This window comes from Anomalospiza imberbis, chromosome 1 (assembly GCF_031753505.1).
Source record: "Anomalospiza imberbis isolate Cuckoo-Finch-1a 21T00152 chromosome 1, ASM3175350v1, whole genome shotgun sequence".
NCBI classification, from domain to species: Eukaryota; Metazoa; Chordata; class Aves; order Passeriformes; family Viduidae; genus Anomalospiza; species Anomalospiza imberbis.
The window spans coordinates 56,634,164-56,649,274 of record NC_089681.1 but is presented as its reverse complement, the minus strand read 5'-3'; the positions used below and the strand labels follow the sequence as shown (position 1 = coordinate 56,649,274).

The following is a 15,111-nucleotide window of genomic DNA, read 5'->3' as shown; positions in this document are numbered from 1 at the left end:
TTCACAAATGCAGATAATCTCCAAGCATGCTGAGGAGGAAGCAGTTAATAAGCACAATCCCCAGAATCACACAGAAAAAAGGACTGACCTCTGTTTGGGGACTTCCTTCACTAAATTATCAGAGAAATACAATGTATTTGCTACACAGAGGACACAAAGGTCCCACCATTCCCCTCCAGACCATATAAAAATGTTTACTGGCAATACTACATACTCCTTGCCTTGCATCAAGGCATTTGGTTGCCATACGACTCAGATTTAATAAGTTTTCAACCTGCAGACTCCTACCTCTATGGATTTTTTATGCACATTAGATCACTTCACATCTTTAAGCTTTAACAGTGGGAAATTCTAACAGAATATAAACACCAACAACTGATATTATTCATGTGTGCATTGTGAAAGAAAAGTAATTATGTGAAATTATTACAGATTTAATTCAATTTTTTAACTAAAGATAGAAATATTTTTCCAAAGAAATAACCAATTGTGTTACTACAATGCATACATAATATACACATAATTTGAAGTGTATGCATCCTTTCAGTAAAATTAATTGAAAAGAGAATTAGATATTCAGTGAACTATGAAAGACCTAGGATGAAAAGGCATTGCCTACATTTAAACAATAATTATATTTAGTCAATCAAGGCAATTCTAATCCCTGCAATAACAACAAATACATAAAATACTGCAATAGAGTGTCTCACATAGAGTAAGAGGCTTCTATTCAAGAAGCCAAGCTCCCTAGTCACTTCTCAGAAGTTCAAGGAAAAAAAAGTTCAAGAGTTAAACACACATTCAGAGACTATTGTTTGTTTCAGCATTACTTCCCATTGAAAGAAAACTCAACCATGCAAGGCTTCTGTATGTGTATGCCCTGCAGCCCCTCGAGGGCTGCCCAACCAAGTTTTATCAAATAAGCAGATAGGCAGTGTCCCAACTGAGAGAGCAGCCATAGCAAAAATTCATATATTCTTACATATACAAAAATCCAAGGGCATTTCTAAATACAAAAAAAAGCTCTCTTTGGAACTCAAAAGTATTTTGAAAACCAAGGAGAAAAGTGACTTGAAAGAATTCCATTTCTCAGAGATGATATTCACAAAAACTGTTTCATTGTAACATAAAAATGTTTACCTCTGACCTCAAAGATACCACCCCTGTTCACTAGAAGTAAAAGTGTTTTGTTACTGTGGCCTGTTTTTCAATTCTGATCAACTAATAAAAAGCAAAAGGCTTAAGAGATGCTGTTTATATCACTACGTTAAGAAACCAGTAGTACAAAATAATAAACCTTTAAAAAATGATCTCTAAGTTCCACTGACAATTTTAATTTCTTGAAAATTTAAAACATTATCACTAAAATAATCACAGTCATCTTCTCTCAGCAAGTAAAATCCTCTGTTTTCCCTCTTGAACAGCATAGTGAGAAAAGTCATTTTATATCCTTTATCTGAACCATTTATATAAGAAACAGAGCAGACAATTTCATTAAGGTTCTAAGTCCAAGAACCCAGAAGTTGAGAAAAGCCAGAAGAGTTTCCTAACTCTAAGCCAGAAGAGTTTCTTTTTTTTCTTTCACATGTGGGACAAAAGTGTTTACATTAATGCTGCCCTTTGACATCCTTTAAAATGCATAGTCCTATCACAGGACACCAATTAAACTCAAAATTCCAGACAGAATTATTGGCTTCATTAAGGACGTTTTTGCTGTATCCATGTCCAATATTTAAATGTTAGTGCACAGGCACTCGATGCTCTATTCAACACTTCATGAGTCAGAACATGGCTTAATTTCCACTTTTTTTTAGATGGATCCATAAGCTGAACAATATGCACCATCAGGCAAAACTAAGGTAATTTAATTCTGAAACCTAAATTTTGAACTCACATAATGTGGAGTTATGGGGGAAAGGGGTGAGAGCTGCTGTGGTTTTGAGAAAACACCTACCCTACATAAATCTGAAATCTCCCTCACTTGTCTAAGATGGCAGCAAAAGCAAACAACTGCAGTGCCAGGAGTTGACTGCAACAGCAAATTGCCCTGTGCTCCAAGAGAGCACTTAAAGCTTGTGGTCCCTTTCAGGAGTTTGCTGACAATGGAGGAGTAAGTCAAACACACAAGCTTGAGTTTCATCATTCATTTGAGATATACCAAATCTTTCAGTAAACTTTCTATAGCTGTCTTCTAATCATGATTCAACTTCCCAATTTCCTTTAAAGCTTTACAATTCAGCAGATATTTTACTAAGTCCTTTCAGCCCAGTTGTTTTATTTATCAAAGCAGTAAGCAAATGAATAGCCCATATTACAGTAGCAAGATGTATCAGATAGCAGGATGAGGAGCAGAGGATCCATTAGTGGTATGTAGCTAAAGATGTTAAAAAGATGCAGAAAAAAATAAAAGCAAACAACCAAAGTTATGGAGAATGGTAATAAAAAAAAAGCCCTTCTTCCCTAAAAAAAAAAAAAAAAAAAAGAAAATAAAAAGCACAGCAAAACCCAAACACCTTTCAAGGTTAGTTCTAAACCATTAATTAAAGTGATTGAAGTACAACCCGCAAAGAAAGCGAATTCAAACTAACAAATAGGCCAAGGCCCAGAGTTTAAGTTTTGCATGATACAAGCTCTGACTTGGCTAGACCGGTGTCACTAGCATGGCACAAAGCATTCTTACAACCCCCACTCCATTCTGCTTGTAACAACAGATCTGACTGAGGTTGATGGCCTGCTTTCCAAAAATACAATTGAAAGCAAAGTACATTTTGACAAACTGCAAAGGTCAGAACTGCAACTACTCTTACCTAAAATAAAGAAATCTGGCTTTTGTCCAAGTTAGGATTATTTTCTTTCAGTATCTAAGCAAAGCAGTCCCTCTAAAAATCTACAGGAGCTGCAAGTACTTCAGGCATACTACAACAATCAGGTTCCTTAAAACTTTCACAGACATGCGGACCCTTGTTGTTCTTGAAAATCCTTCACATACAGGGAGCAGCTTAACCGAGGAAGTATCAGCGTTTCAAAGATTTTTTTTTTCTTTTAACTAAAAGGTCCTCAGTAGCCTTTAGTCTTATTTTTTGTATAAAAAAGTACAAGTACTTAGTGTTAAAAAAACTGTATCAGTGGCTACCCAGTGGTTAACACCTTTATCTACATGTTTAATACTGTCTATCATCACACAGAATCGTGCCACATAAAATTCAGTGGCAACCACTTCTTTTTATGGACATCATGAAAAGTGGAAGCATGATCACAGAATCCCTTTGGATGACATAAGAAGCTTGCACAAATGGAAATCAAACTACGAAGTCCAATTACTTGGGCAGTGGTCCTAGACACCATGAAAGGAGATTCTCACTTAATATATCCTACTGTGCAGTAACAGTTTCAGATGCAGGATGAATTGGGAGACAAAGTCTGATGAAAGTTTTCTCTCCAGATCAGTTGCTTACTCCACCAGGATGAGAAAAAGCACACTATCTAGTTCATCTTCAGCTCTGTTAATCTTCTTCAGAATGGGTTTAGAAGAAGGAATAGAAATATTTTCACACTACAGAGCAGCCAAAAGGCTGGTGCTCAGGGTAGTCCTTATACAGAAAGGTGAGAAGGGGAAAATTTCTGTAGCTATCTTACATTCTGAATGAGGGCTCTACCTAGCAAGCTGTTACATCCTATGATTTTACATCACTGGGAAATGCAGCCTGTGCTGCTTGCAGTCTGTGAAACCTATGCATGCAAATGACAAGGAAATTTTTAGCTACATACCTTTGTATTTAATTTCATATTTCACTGCAGATACATTTTGTCCTTCATATAGATGACAGGCCCAATATCCACCTATTATCTATGGTCCTAAATAAATAACAGTGACAACAACTCACTCACACACACTTGGGAATCCATTTTAAAAGCAAAGGAGCATTTAGTACATCAAACATAAGGATCCTACTCTTACATAGCTGCACCTCAATTCTATTCTGGAACACACATACTATTTAATGAGATACAGTTCGACTGAGATTGTCAAACAGTATCAGCTACAGAACGATCAGTCTTTCACAGCCTGGAAAAGAGATCCAATCAGCGAAACAGAAAGTAAGCTTTATTTTACAGACAAGCCCGCACAACACAACAAACCAGAAGGCAGGGGGTGAAGAGGCAGGAACAGAACTTCCTTCTCCTTGTTTAAAGACTGGGGGGAACTTGAGTCAGGTGGTGCCCAAGGGGCAATCATCCTTACTACCTCTAATTAAGCAGTCTCTCCTGGAACACACTCCAGTAACAGAATCTGCATCAGTCATGCACCATGTGCCAACTGATCCCCCATGTGTTTGGCCCAGCTGCCCCTCCAAGGCCTTAGGACCCACTGCAGAGAGTAATCCAAGCTCTGCATTTCAGAAAATGAGAATGCAAAACACAGCTTATTTAAAATATTTCCCTTCCCATTTTCCCTGGCAGGAGGCCCAATAAGAAGAGAGTAAATGAATTATCTTCTTTATGGTTTAGAGTCTATCCACACATGGGAAATAGGAGACATGGCTGTGCTTAAAAGTACTGTCAAATACACCGGGTAAACACACCCGACAAGAGAGTATAATCTACAGCTAATCTCACAAAATTACTTGAACACTTTGTTTCCCCTAAAAAAGAAGGTGAAACATTAAATAATTTTCTAAATTCACCCTTTTAAGTCCAAAGGTGCTTTTAAGAAGGCACATACCATAACACTGCGCAACTTGCACACTGACCAGAATATGAACAGAGTTTTGACTGCACAGGCAAAGCTGTTTAGCCATCTTTTTCATAATGTCCTGACTTGTCAGAGTAAAACCTTTTTACAGGACTAGACCAGTTCTGACAAAACTTATTCTACATGCAGATTTTCTCATTTTGGGTCAAAACAAGATAGACTGTTAATTGTTCATTATTAAGATCAGGAAATCCTTTTTTTCTCCTACACCTACAGTCTCATCACCTGCAGACAGAAACAGCTCACTACCCCAACCAACGAATCTGATGGCAAATATATTAATGGTGGTTTTTAGACAGACACTGTTTTGTCCTGATGCACACTGGAAGATGGTTGGTTTGGGGTTGTCATGTTTGTTTTTTTTTTAATAATATTGCCAGTAGCAGAAAATAATTTTACACTTAACCCTAAACTATCTGTTTTACTAATATTCTGTCCTAACCCAACAAAGATTAATTAATTATGAGCAGACATTTAACTCAATGGGACTCCTCACTGTACACTGTATTTGGCTTGCACATGAAAAAATTGGGCCTTACACTGAGCATCTTCACATTAGTGTATAAATCGTTATATGCAGACAGGATCAAAGATAAAATTTTCACTGTCTGTATGAAGTAATGTGCTCTATCAGACTTACACAAACTCAAAGCCCTTAAGATAGCTATCTCCAGAGCAAGGTCAAATTTCTGCAGAGCCAGGAGTATCGAAGCCTGGCTGCAAAAGCTAGCTAAGCTTCAAAGTTCAACCACGAATAAAAGAGTCGTGTACATGCACACTGACTTTCTTTTCTCCCATTCTGACATTAAATTTAAAGACACGCTATAAATAAAATGAAGGGGAAAAAAAAAAGTATTAGCCCAATTAAAAAAAAACAATCAAGGGGATACATACTTTTCAATGCTGATACATAGAACTTAAGTTCTTTTTTTTTCATGTCAAACAACATTTAAAACACTGCAGATTCCAAAAGCACTTATTTTTGTAACACACAGGACATACGAGTCAGTACTGATATAATAACATCTATTCACTGTCTTCTTCTGATCATCACTGGATTAGACACCAGCTCAGATAAGTGCTGTTGGGGAACAGAGACTTTTATCCCTGCAGCATGGGACCACAGAATATTTACATTAACAGCAAGTATCTTCCCAAATAACTGGATTTTTTCCACGAAATAATGCCAAAGGCTAATGGCTAGTATTTTATTACTTCTCAGCATTACTTATTACTGAACAGCAGCTCTTTTCCTTTCAAAAGCCAAAAAGAGGCAGAAAGTCAATGTTTCAGCATGCATTGATCAGCACTGGTTTTGCCTCTTTTCTGCTGGAGAGAGAACAGGGAGGGGAAGGAATAAAAAAAGTCACGAGGCACCTACCTTACACAGACTGAGACTTAAAACTCTTACACATAACTTAGTGACTCCTACCTCTGAATGCACAAACCAACTATTCTAGAGTCAGTCTCCTCAGGCTGACCAAAATTCCAGCCTGGAAAACTCCTCAGCACATGTTTCACCGAAACCAGTATCCCTGCACAAACAGCTTCTGTTAGTGAATCCGGCAAGAATTCCTTACTCACTCAGTTCCCACCAGCTCCTGAAAGAACATCCATCTGAAAAGCTGCCTACCCTGTATTTAGAGTACAGCTTCCACACAGCTCATCCTAGAAGGCACACCTTCTGTAATCAAAAACCTTTGCCCTGCTGACACTTGTCTCTGTTTCTCTATTTTATTAGAACTCCTAATCTGATACCTGATTACTAACCCAAAGGGATTCCAAGGGTATTAAAACCCATTACTGATGTCAAAACCAGTCAAAATTACAGCTTGTAACTGCCCAGTCCTGCAGCACTTACTGAGGTAAAGCCAGGAGAGACAGAACTCCCTAAATCAGAAGGAACAAAAAAAGAAGGCAAGCCTGACCACCGTATTGGAGACATCATGGGACCAAACATGCTTCAGAAACATTTGGAGTAGCCTACTATGTTCTCAACCTATTTGAGGAATGCAGACTGCTTTGGAGAAGGAAAAACAATCACCTACTCAAGACTCCTACAAGCTACTGTTTTAGCACATTTACCAGAAAACGTCAACATTAATTAAGAATAAAACTACTCAAGAAAAAACAAGAAATCACACATGGTAAAACCAAGTCTGACTGGAATCTCATTTCCAACAATGTTTTGAAAAGTAGCACTCTATGTACTGTTTTAAGCAATACAGAATATCCTTGAGGAAAAATGCAGATTTAATAACTTTGGTAATCTCAAATGCTAAAATTAGTCATTTTATCTGCTAGCTGCATTCACCATATGAACTCAAGACCATTAAAACCTAACACAACTGCTCTTACAAGTCAGTATCGTACATCCAAGTTAAATGACACAAGTACAGCTGCTGATTATACAGCGCACTAAGAAGCAAAGAACAATACCATATATCTGTGTGATTTACTTAACAATATGCACAGGTTCATTTTCATGGTTTAAATTTTTAACTTCAGAACACTTAAACTCTCAAAAAATATTACTAATATCTACTATCTATACCTTCACTGCCAAAGAAAATGGCTCTCATCCAAAACTATTTTACAGCAAGATTATTTGGTGTTAACAACAAAAACCCACACACTTTACAAACCTAAGATTTTTTAAAATTGCAAACCTATTGCACATGGCAGATTACAATAAGACTGTTTCCCAGAAGACAGAGCATGAGAGGCTATGTGCCCTATATATACACAAAAAGAAGCAATGTTAGGGGAGCAGCACCTGGAGAGAAATGTCTATATACAGCATTCTATGCTTGGCTTTACCTGCAAGAAAGATTTTTTTCATATTCTTTCAGTGGAGTTTAAAGTCAGAGGCAGAAGAAGTCAGCCACTCTATTGACATCCATGCTAAACAAACATTTATGTTTAACTTGCATAGTTTTCTTGGTGATGCAGCAACCAAGAAAGAATTTTTTAGCTAATGTGTGGCTTACATCCCTGTCATAAACGAGGCCAGCTGAGTTCCTCAGAGTCCAAAGTGTTATGTGAATGGTTAAGGAGACAGAAAAGGACCAATGATTTCCAAAGTATTTCATCTTAATATTTTCCAGAAAAAAATTTCATGAGAGATAACAGTTTAATTAATCTTTTAAAAATTAAAAATATGTAAAGATAGGTTCTCAAATCCACATTACAGACTAATAAAGAGCAGATAGATTTGCAAAGCCATACACCTCAAAGCCTTCTAAAATTATCTGGAGTTCCAGACACTTATTGTTTGCATGCCTACACATGACAAAAGAACACCACAAAAACTACCACTGTGCCTATACAGAGCATCTATAACCAGAGCAACTTATATTTAAGTGAGCTTAAGGACTTGAAGAGCTAAATTTCTCTTGCTTTGATCTGAAAAATGTAATTCTCACAATAAGGAGACTAAGCCAGATTTTGCTTCACGTTGCCTATTCAAATTCAAACTGTGTAGACTTCAGCAAAGTTTGTGTACCCTTTTTCCTAACCTTGATGTATCAACACTTTACATACAGTCAGCTTTCCATTTTCATCCAGGACAATAAGTATAGGCTAGTTTGCTTTCAGTTTGGTTTTATTTACCAGGAGAGGCTGAAGCAGGCGATAGGTTTTTGTTTCAATAGCTTTTTCAATTCAGCTACGGGGGAAAAACCTTCTGCAACAAAAAACCCCAAAGCTATGAGTTTCTAAATGTTTCTTTCAAAAGTAATGTAACTATTTTTAACACAGAAATTTATTCAACTTGCACAGTACAGTGTTTTAATTCAGAAATCAATTATTTCAAGAGAAAAAAGTAAAACCATATTAAAAGCAGGAATGCACTTTGCACCATGAATCTTTATATTCTGCTGTATCAAAAAAATATTTGAGTAGTAGGAAGCTGCTTTTTAATCCTGGGCAATAAATATCCCATTACAAGCATAATCATCTCCTTTTCTATAAAAACATACTGTTGTATGTAATATGACATCTGAAATAGTCAAGAATGATTTTTAAGACCATTTTTCTTAAAGGATATTTCCTTTTCTACTACTACAAATGTATTGGGAGGGACCAGGACAGAGGTGGCAAGAACTTGGGACCTCTGTCTTCTAAAAACTGATAAGCATGCAGCAAAACAGAATGCAAACAAATTTTGGAATAAACATAAGGACAAGGAACATTACAGATGTAATTATTTCTCTTCTGAAAAATAAAAAACATTAAAAAGGGTAAACTCAAAGTTCTGTATTTGCTCTCAGTTTAATACTTTACAGTACAAAATATACAGCTACATGGCATAGGATATCTCTATTCTGTTTTTCATCCTATCCAATTTATATTCAAGCCATTTTAGCATCTTCATTACATTCCCTTTTTTGCTATTTGTATCTTATTTTCTTCCTTGGAGCAACAGAACTGCTTGAGCTACCCTCTCTAATTTGTTGCTAACACACATTAAAGCCCTATCAACAAAACACTGAGGCACACACCAGCTAAGAACAGTCTCCTTCCTATCTATTTTATGTTATTGCATTGTACTACCCAAACACTATCAAACTAGTGCTGTGTAGGCCCAAGAGGGCCATAAAGAAAGAGGAAAAAAAGGCACTTGAGCTAGGGATTACCCTGGACTATGGCCCCAGTTTTGCCAACAATAGCATAAAAAAATGTAGTGAACTCAGGGCAGCCCTACCAAATGAAGTCCTGCAACTGTTCATGTTCAAATTACTGTAAGACTATAAAAAATTCATAAGAAAGAGAAGAAATAATTAACTTGCTTTGTCTGAACAACTTTTTGTTAAGAGTTCACTCTCTCACCCCACCAATTCACTATGCGAAGGAGTCAGAAGTCATAATCTACTCAAAGAACAGTAAGAACCAGTTACCATTTCTTCAAACCATCCCTCTCCAAGAGTAACCCAAGGTTACCGACCAACTTCACAATCTAGGATCAAAGAAGTTAACAGCATATTATAAATTAATACACAACTGTTTTTTAGATTTCAGTACATCAAGTTTTTATGAAGCTTAGAATTATCCACCAAGACTCCTGAATCTATGCAAACACTTTGATGCTGCAATACATGCAGTGCATTAAAGTGATTGATGCTCATGAAACCCCTGGAAACAACACTGAGCTTCTCCCTAAATACTCCATACCCTTGCAAATAATCCAGGAAGTGAGCTAATATGGGTATGTCTGCATAACAATACACTGTTATCACTTATACTTTTAAGTATTAAGGCTTAATTTAATTTATCTTTAAAAAATCTACTTAAGTCTCAAAACTTGAAATATACGGAATACATCCCTGATTAAGCATACAAGAGGTGAACCTGGTTTCAAGTAAAAGCTCAGTTCCAAACAGTGCAATGCCACAAACCCAAGAAATATCGAATAGGAAGTGAAAACTCTCATCAGGTACTGTTTAACACATCAAAAAACTATGCATTTTGATAAAGCTGAAATTGTCTTTCTTAAGTTACACATAAAATTGTGAGTTATGACTACTATCTTATTGCAGAAGACTTAAAAATACCTACACATTCTCTAGCTATTTAGAGTCTTCCAGCCAAGCTAAGTAATTTATTTCATAATCGCACCAAAGCTTCCCTATTTTCTGCAATCCAAAGATGTATCTATTAGCACAAACTAAACTAGAAACAGAACCAGTTCTATTTTATTCCACCCATAGAAGAAATGCAGATGCATTAGTCCTCGAGTACTTGTGCAGACAGCAACTCTCCAAGACAGGAGGCCTGCAGCAGGCATTTTTTACCTACAGGTGTATTGAGAGGATGGACACGGCATCAACATTCCTGGCCTGTAGGAGAAAGAGTGGTTGGGACCTCACAGTGAAAGGGCACAATAATTTTTTAAGGGGAATTCAATTTCCCTGACTAAAGCATATTCTACGACTAACTTCTTTAATGCAGTGACCTACTCCACATGAAAAAGAACATTGTGTTCCAAAACAAGATGATTTCGAAAACATAGGAAGACAAAAATAAAGAGGACAGAAAGATGTAGCCCAAGTACCCTCACATCACAGAAGCATCATCCTCTCCATTTCTCAAAACCCCGTTGTTTTACAAAGGCTTTTTTTTTCATAAGCAAACGGGTTGGCATGGGCTAGTCGTTTCCTAAGACAAGTGGCATCATTACAGAAAGAGAGTGTAAAAGGCAGCTCGAAGAACAATGAAAGCGAATAAACTTTGCGGATCTGGTAGTGCTTTTGTTGAAGTCAAGTTCTTAAGTGCTGCCTGTCATAAAAAGGAGCCTCTCTCACTCGGGAGCTCTTGGCGCACCCTCACCTCGCAACAACCCGGGGATCCTCCACCGCACAAATCCCAACACCGGCTGCCCAAATCGCCACCTCCGGACACCCGCCCTGCCGGAGACGGGGACACACAAGCCTCAACTGAGGGCGGGTTTCACGGCGGGGTAAAGGAAAATCGGCCTAATTCCGCCGCCCCCCACAATGGCACCAGTGGGCGCGGGGTGCATTCGGGCAGCGGCCCGGGGTAGGAGCACGGGAGCCCGGCGGGCCGCGCTGCCGCGACTGGCGGGGATGAGAGGCTGGCCTAGACCTCTCCTGTCACGGCAGGGGCTGGGCAGCGCCTCGCCGGCCCGGGCTCGGCACTGCTTCCCTCCCGCCCGCCTGGCCGCCTCGCAGGCCGCGCCGCGGCCCCGGTGCCTCCGCAGGGCCTGGCACCGCCGCGGGCTCGGGGAGCCCAGCAAACAAAGGGAGCGGAGGCCGGGGCCGCGGCCCGGGAAAAGGGCGGCGGGCAAGTGGCGAACCGCACCGGCCCAATCCACCGGCTCCCCCTCCACCGCACCAGCCCTCCGCGCCCAGCGGTGAAGGGAGGGGGGGGAGCCGGGCCGCGGTGCGCCCGTTGCCCCGGGGACGCTCACCTAGCGGAGGCCGCGGTGTCCCGCTCCCGGCGCGGGCCTCTTCCCCGGGACCTCAGCGGTGCGGCCCGGCCTGCGCCGGCTCCCGGTCTCGGCGGGGAGCAACCTCCGGGGGTGGCGGATCGGCACTCACCGAGGAGGAGGAGAAGGAGGAGCTGGCTGTGCTGTTGCTTTCGCGGGGCCGGGCCCGGCCCGGCTTCGGCTCTGGCTCCCACCCTCGCCGTGCCGCCGCCTCCCTGTTCCTGGCGCCGCCGCCGCTTCCTCCGCCTCCTTTGCCCCCACCCCTCCGTCCTCGGAGGGGCGCACGGGGGTGGCGAGCCCGCGATGGCCGCCTCTTGCCGCAGGCACGGTTACGGCTGCGGCGCCCGCGCACAGCCCGGCGGCGGCAGGAGGGCCGCGGGCATCCCCGCTCCGTCTTCCGCCTGGCCGGCCGCCCCTGCCGCCCGGCGGACTCCACCAGCCCTCTGCGGCCCGTCTACCCCGCAAAAACTGGGCCCCTTCCCTTACTAGGGTCTGGGCGCCTCGCCCCGGGCTCGTTCCCGCTTGGCGGCCGCGGGAAACCCGCGGGGGGCGGCCGGGAGCCGCGCTGGAATGGTAGCAGGGAGGCGGTCTGGCTTTGTTAGCCCCGGCCCTTTCCTCTCTCCCCCACGCGCTCCGGTGTGAGACCGCTCCGCTGGGCTATAGGAGCTCATCAACGAAGTCCACGGGGAGCTAGCTCCCCTCTTCGTTCTGGCGGGGGCAGCCCCTCGCTGGTAGCGCCCGGCCAGAGGGGTCCCTCAGCTGCCCCCCGCTGCCCCGCCGCGAGGCGCCGGCCATGGGCGCCCCCCTCCAGGCCCGCTTGCGCTGGAGAGGGAGCGGGAGAGGGAGGGAGGTGATTTCTCCTCCGCTTCACCTTCCCTCGCACCTCTCTTGGCGTGAAAGCGACGCGCCAGAACAGGAATTACTTTTGTGCTCAACTCTGCTTCACAGATCTCCTCGAGAAAAGTGACACTAAACTTCAGGCATATCAGCTGTGCTGCAGCAACTTCAGCCAAGCAGACTGCTTTGATTGCTTGTTCTCCGGTCTCTTTAAAAATAAAATGCTAACTCCAGAGCAAGAGAACAATTCTTAATTTAGAATGTGTGAGACTGATGGAAGCAACTAGCAGGGTGCAAATGATTAAAATCCATGGACGATACGGCTCTTAAAAATTGTTGCAAATTGTGTTTGCTGACTGACGTGCAGCTAATAAAATACTACCTTAGTTTCCTGCTTGTGGTGTATATAACAACCATATGCAAATTAACAACCAGATTTGCACAGATAAGCACAATTTGCTTACCTATGTAGTCGCATGACAGAGTATTTGTATGACTTATTATGAAGCAACTGACTTCAAGGTTAAAAAGTATCCATTGACATTCAAGATTGTGAGACTATTCATGCACATTCTGCTTGAATTCTATGAGATCTGAGGTGCTTGTGAGTTCAGATCAGTGACTTGTTTAATTGCCTAGGTTGTTTGAGATCAGAGTGTGCCTTGATTGTATTCATATTTTTATATCGCAGGCATTTATAGAGAGTTAAATACTTACCTTGAGTCTCATCCAAGGACTGTATGCTTCCTTATGTGTCTGATCAACCTCAGTTTCTGGCAGGCCAAGACCATTTCAGGAGCTGATGACTAATCAGAGTTGCAGAAAGAAATATTTTTCTCAAATATAAAGTTTGGCTTTTTCATTTATAAATAGAATGATAAATAGAATGATTTATGTTTTAATTAAGTGTTTTAGATTAGAACTGTTTGTTTTACAATTATGATTACATGTTATCAGTGGTATAACAAAGCTAAGAATCATTTCAAATGGATCACATGAAACTTTTTGGGTTTTAAATTTGTTTATAAAACCAATATTGTTGATATGAAAAATACAAATTACTTTCTAGGTTGGTGGTGGTGTTCATTTAGAAAGAAAGAAAACTAAATTATTAAATACTAACATTTTTTTTTTACAACATAGAGGGTTCCTTCTTCTCCTAGATGAACTGTTATAAGTTTAGCCAAGTTTAAAAGGGGTTTAAAAGGATTTTTTCAACTAAGTTTAAAAGGGGAATGAGAGAGCAAGAAAGGCTCTGATGGGGAAAGTTTTGGGTTAATTTTTGTGCAGTTCTGTCATTTTGTCAAACAAGGAGTTTTTCTCTTTGTGTGTGTGTGCATGTTCTTGCCTTCTTCTTGGGCCTCCTTTTCCTTGGGATACAAGCATTTGAACAATTAATTATTTTCAGGATCCTGCTGGCATTTGTGCTTGACACATATATGTAGTATTGTCTTAAGCTGGTTTAGTATTAACTTTTCAGCAGCAGCTGTGGGACAATAGCAGGAGTACGTGAAGAAGCCAACTGGGCATAAAATGTTTGTCCTTCATTTTATTTTCAGGGAGTTTTTACCATAGGCAACTTTTTGCAGTGATCTACATTGCATATGAGATGAATTTTTAAAATCATCTTAGAAATCTTATTCTACAGTCTCTCAAACTATTAAAAAATGAGTTGAGTCTGGATGATGAGATTTTCCAGCCCATATGTTGACCAAAGGTTTCCATGTGTCTGAAACTGCCCCCTTGTCAGTCTTATGAATGAAAGGACTTAGCTTTTTGCAGAAATGGGACTGATAGACAACAGGAAGTTTGAAGAAAAGTAATGCAAAACATTTGGTAGCTTTCCCCCCCATGTCTTCCATACCTTAACATTCTTCTCAGTAGAGATGATATTAAATATGGCTTAAATTAGCATCACTACTCCAAGCACTCACCTTTCTCATTTTCTCTCAATCTCCTTCCCTCCTCCTGCCCATGAACACCCTTTACTTTTTTCATAGTGGCTCCAGGCCTCATTGGTCCTCTCTAAGCCAGCTCAGGTGGCAAAATCTCTTGAGGTTCATTTTCCTAACAATAAATTGTGACATAAAGAAGAACCGATGCCTTATTTCTCACATCTCATTCTCTTCCATAGGCTAACAGTGTGCTCTCAGCTTGTCTCAGCCTTAACATAACAGCCTCAAGTTTAGGATAGACTTTTTCCCATGGAAATGTGGCAACAAACAGCCATATCCCAGTGAGAGCAACCGTTTATCTCTAAGTCTGAATTCATGTAAGTGTGCTACTGATTTTGAATCTTGGATGGCAAACAAGGAGAATGCAAACGGGATCACTCAGATGAGTTTTTCTGGGCTTAAAAACACATATTGAACTAAATTGGGCTGTTGGTACCTTCAGGCATCTTGTTTCAATGCACTCTGTATGTATCAGACATGCCTTACAGTTGCTAGCTTTTCTTAAATGACAAGAACTAGAAATTTGGTCTTAGTAATAGAAAATCCAAATTTTTCCTACCTGATTTCCTTATATTTGGGAGGTTCTAAAATCAGGAACTCTACACCCAGTTTTAATTACT

General features: G+C 40.7%; 1 protein-coding gene across 6 annotated transcripts in view; it reads right to left on the bottom strand.

The window, feature by feature from the left end:
* Window positions 1–12,340, bottom strand: part of SOCS6 (suppressor of cytokine signaling 6) — a 28,149-nt gene extending 15,809 nt beyond the window's left edge. For 2 of the 6 annotated variants that reach the window (XM_068193434.1, XM_068193442.1), the window contains exon 1: window positions 11,812–12,340. The gene's annotated coding sequence lies outside the window, so the exon portion shown is untranslated. Of the gene's footprint in view, window positions 1–11,080; window positions 11,615–11,681 lie in introns of those variants that run through there. The other 4 variants (XM_068193452.1, XM_068193474.1, XM_068193466.1 and 1 more) reach the window with 3 other exon arrangements.
* Between the last annotated feature and the right edge of the window lie 2,771 nt (window positions 12,341–15,111).